Source organism: Solanum tuberosum, unplaced genomic scaffold (genome assembly GCF_000226075.1).
Source record: "Solanum tuberosum cultivar DM 1-3 516 R44 unplaced genomic scaffold, SolTub_3.0 scf00235, whole genome shotgun sequence".
Classification (NCBI taxonomy): domain Eukaryota; kingdom Viridiplantae; phylum Streptophyta; class Magnoliopsida; order Solanales; family Solanaceae; genus Solanum; species Solanum tuberosum.
The window spans coordinates 144,657-150,038 of record NW_006239159.1 but is presented as its reverse complement, the minus strand read 5'-3'; positions in this window follow the sequence as shown (position 1 = coordinate 150,038).

The window sequence follows — 5,382 nt, the reverse complement described above, 5'->3', positions numbered from 1 at the left end:
TATATATATATATATGATATGATATGATTACAATTTGATATTTAATTAATTTGTAGATTTATAACTTTTTTTATTTAACTAAAATGGTAATCCAACTTTGCACTTTGGAGTTTTCCACTTTTAGTAATATATACACTAGTTTCTGGACACATATGTGTATGTGTGTCCCATGCTCATTCTTATTCGATTAACTTTTTTATTAAAACATGTGTGTCGTAAGTAATAAAATGCAACAATTACAACAAAACTTTAAAAGTGTGACAACAAACACGAAATGAGGGTATATATTTTAAGACATTGTAGATTAAATATAAATACCATTTTAAATTGGTATATGTCAAAACACTTTCCAATAAGAGAGAAATTCAAATAAGATGAGAAAAATTGATGTGATGAAAAAAATCACATCTAAAACTATTGAAGCAAACACACATATGTGGCAGACACTCGAGAACCATTGCTAGTCCCCAAGCGAACTCTTGTCCTAGTCGACTACTAAGTGGAATACTACTTAAGCATACGCAAGCATCAAAACTGAAGAATCATTTAAAAAACATGTTATTAAATCTCAAAACTATCTAAAATTACTAAGCATTAAATATAAAGTTTTAAATAAAACATCCAAAACTGAATAATGTAAGACTGATCAAGACTATTTATCTATGAAGCCTTTACTATCCAAAGATAGATGTCTGGACAAAACCAACGACACCTCAACATGCTACTACTAACGAATCTTAAGCCTAGAGTTCTCCCGAAGGAAGGAGGCCTCACTCAAAAGCTGACGGGCGGATAAAGTGATCTCAACGAAACTCATGTTGATATTCCCAAGTACCTGAATTAGCATCATCAAACGATGTAGGTCGAATGACATCAAAACATTGAATGTACGAGTATGTAATAGGGCTAAATAAAACAATCAGCTGAACTGAAATACGGAAAGTAACTCAACTGAAGTATAGTATAAATCATGATGAAAATCATTCAAACTCTTTCTGTAAGGATGCAATAATAGTAAATATTGAACTGAAGGACTAAAAATACTCAACTAAAGTATAGTATAAATCATGATAAAAATCATTTAAGCTCTTACTGTAAGAATGCAATAATAGTAAGTACTAAACTGAAATATATAATGGCACTCCCCGAGCCTACACCCTGGACGTAGCCGGCACTCGAGAATCATTGTTGGCCCCAAGCAAACCCTTGGCCTGATTTAACTCTTAGCGGAAGACTTACTCATAAATAAGATGAACTCAAAAGCACAACTTTACTCAATGTCTCAAATAAATACTGGAACATTTTAGAAATAAAACATTCGACTAGCTAAAGAGGCAACTCAAGTCTCAACATAAACAACTGAAAATGAAAAGACTCATGAACTATATGTCTATCTATCTATGAAGCCTCTAATACTATGAGGGATATCGGGACAAGACCCCCGATCATCCTAACAATTGAAAATAACTAAAAGTAAATAGGGATCCTCCGGAAGCAAGGAGGCTCACCAACAACTCTGGAACTCAACTGGATCAACGAAGTGCAGGATGTTGATCCTGGTTACCTGTATCTACATCATAAAAGATGCATGTCAAATGGCGTCAGTACATGCAATGTAGAATTGAAGTACAAGAAAGTTGGAGAAAAAAACTAATATCACTTATAAGAGAAACAATATTGTGCGACTACATACCTACTAGCCTTCTACTTTAATCCTCGACCTCCATATCCTCATATCTAGAGTTATGTCCTCGGTAAGCTATGAGTGTTTCAAGTGTAACACCCCAGATTCGAGAAAGCAATTTTTTTTCCAGATTTTCAGAAGTTGTAGGTGCCACAGACGGAGGCCACCTATGTACAGTCAGTCGACTCACGGCCCGTCAGTAAGCTGCGTTGATGGTCTAGTCGACTTTTAATTTCAGAACCCAGATTTCAGCCTTCTAACAGCCAAATGATGACTGAAAGGACGGACCGTCAGTCAACTCATGGTCCGTCAGTCAGCTTCGCCGATGGGCCAGTCGACTTTTACTTTCAGAACCCAAATTTTAGCCTTCTGACAGCCAAACGAAGACTGACAGGATGGACCGTCAGTCAACTTACGGCCCATCAGTCAGCTCCGTCGATGGGCCAGTCGACTTTTTAGTTAGGGGTACTTGGGTCTTTTCCTAATTATTTCAACCCTAAACTATTTAGTTTTGGTCAGTTTTAGCCTATTATTCTAGTAAGATTTTACCTACACCACTATTCTCTAGAATTCACCAAGCTTAGAACAAAAGAGGAAAAAGAGGCGCCAGTTTTCCCCAAGAACGACCAGCAAGTTCCTTCAAGTTCCAGCCTCGAAATTGAAAGATTTCTCCGTGAAATTCGTCACCGGGTATGTGGGATTTCACTGGTGGATTCCTTTCATCTACTAGGTCCCTAGAATTCAGTCAGATTCTTGATTCGCTATATCTTGCTTAGACCTAGGGTTTCTAAAACCTTAGATATTAGTTGTGATTTAGCTGTTAGAGTATCCCAAATCAGAATATCATGTTTTCGTAGAATCGTTGCTTAATTCTTTGCATGAAACTCAGAACCCTAATTGTGTAGATTCTCTTAGTTCACGAATTACACATGCTAGGTCGGTTAAACAGATATATATGCTCCAATTTCGAATGTCACATTATCAGTATATTTCAACATGAACCTTATTTTTGAGTTATAAATCTTGATAAGCTTTTTAAAGCCAACACTTGAGTTCTAAAAATGAGTTTTGAGAAATGAGTTTTCTAAAACATGATTAGTATGACAATCGAGTATGCCATCAATGTATGAGCAGTATGGTATCTAGATATACCATAAATGTTTATGCAGTATGACTTCTCGAGTCATCAATGATCATATTATAATATGATTTTGAATTGTTTTGAGGAAGAGTTTCAAGTATGAGTATCTGCATGTCAGTATTTTGAGTTATTCAGTATTTCAGTCATAATGTATCATATACATATTCAGTTGGGAGTAGGTTTTATACCGAGTTGGACTAGGGTCAGTCACCCTCATAGTCCCAGAACTCCGTGCCCCCGTAGGTTAAGTCCCCTCCGTGGGCAACATATTTAGTGATCATTCAAGTCATGCCTTTATACCTCTAACAAGGTATATTGGGTCCTCTCGATGAGGCGTATACATCAGACTCCACGTTTAGCTCACGTGGTTTTATGTCGGTTAATAGTAGCTCCCACAGATAGATTTTACTGCATTGACCAGGTTATGAGTTACAGTTCAATATTCAATTTCAGCATGTTATGAATTTGGTCATTGCATTCCGTTTAGTTCATATTCAGTATCTTCAGTATATTCATCATGTTCATCTTATATAATTGCTCAGTATGCTTTGTTCAGTTATGTATATTGTTCAGTTTTATTCTATCCTGCATGCTCAGTACTTTTCAAGTACTGACGCATACTCTGCGCTAAATCTTCTTGTGATATAGGTTCAGGCCCTCATCATTCAGATCATGAATAGATCGGCTCCCGATCTTCAGTTCAGCAGCGTCAGTGGTGAGTCTTTATTCTTCGAGGACGATTGACATGATTATCTTTCTACTGTCAGTCTTTAGCTTCAGTTTTTGCTAGATTTAGCTGGGGCATGTCCCAACATCTCTAGTCAGTTAGAGGCTTATTTCCCCACTTACAGTTAATTATGGTTTTAAGTCTCCGCACAGAATTATCTTATTTCAGTTATCATAGTATGCTTATGTTATGCCAGCAGGGTTAGCTTGGGGTCACTCGTGATCCTAGGTCCCCTGTCCGCGTCCTGGGGTAGCTCGGGGGGTGACAAATTTGGTATGAGAGCATTAGATTTAAGAGTCCTAGGATGTCTTAAAGCCGCACTAAGTAGAGTCCTTTTCATGGGTGTGAAGTGCACCACATCTAATGAGAGGGAGGATACAAAGTGTTTTAGGAAAACTTCACTTTCTTTTCTAGTCTTATCGTGCGTAAAGTATGATCCAACTTCTCATTTCTAATTCAACGTTATGTGTTTCACATCACTGGTACGTTTCGAGTCTTTCCTTAGATGTTTATGCATTGTTAGATCTAGAGGCTACTCTTACCTTTGTAACGCTCTTTATTGCAGTAATCTTATGTGTCAGTCCAGAAACTCTTTCAGAACCCTTCTCCGTCTCTACTCCAGTTGGTGACCCAATTATAGCTATACAGGTATACATAAATTACCCTGTCACAATCTCTTAGAAAGTCACCTCAGATCTTGTAGAGTTAGAAATGGTAGATTTCGATATCATTCTAGGCATGGATTGGTTACATTCATGTTATGCCTCAGTCGATAGTAGAACTAGGATCGTTCGGTTCCAGTTTCCAACGAGCTTGTCTTAAGATGGAAGGGTAGTAGCTCAGTGCCTATAGATCGAATTATCTCTCACCTTAAGGCCAGAAAGATGATCTCTAAAGGTTAGTGTGGCACATGTTGAGGAAACAGGGAAGTAACTAGCAAAAGATGTTCATCGGCTTGCTCGCTTAGGTGTTAGTCTTATAGACACATCAGATAGTGGTGTGATAATCCAGAATAGATCAGAATCTCCATTGGTAGCGGAGGATAAAGAAAAATAGATAGTGATCATATACTACTTCAGTTGGAAGGTGCAGTTGATCAATAGAAAGTAGAGGTTTTCTCCCAAGGGGTAGATAATTGCTTATGTATTCCTAAGGTGGATGAGTAGATGAAGCAGCCTTGATTGGGAAAGATTCGATTTATGAAGCTATGGGAACAAGTTTAGCTCGTTAGAAATAGACTTAAGACAAAATTCCTATGCAGATGTAGGGATAAGGAACTTAGAGTTTGGGATGGATAATTGGGTTTTTCTGAAAGTATCACCTATGAAGGGGTGATGAAATTCGACAAGATTGGAGGAGTCAATCCGTAGAGAGAGCTACTTGGGAAGCAGAAGCAGTCATAAAGGCCAAGTATCCTCATATCTTTCCTTCAGATTCCGTTTCAACTTGAGATAATAGTTTCCTCTCCAGTCTCTCAGTTTACTCTTGCGTAAAATCAGTCTCAGTATCTTGTTCCTTCAGTTGTTCTTGCATTTTCAGCATATTTGCATGTTCTTAGAACTCAGTTTAGTTAGATATCAATTTCTAGTACTTAGTAGTAGGGATTGCAGCTCCTTCCCTGCATACACAGCTAGTTTAGTCTTCATTCGAGGAAGAATGTTCACAAGGGGGACACATTGTAACACCCTAGATTCGAGAAAGGAAATTTTTTTCCAGATTTTCAAAAGTTGCAGGTGCCATCGACGGAGGCCACCTACGGACCGTCAGTCGACTCATGGGCCCGTCAGTTAGCTCCATCGATGGTTTAGTCAACTTTTAGTTTCAGAAAAC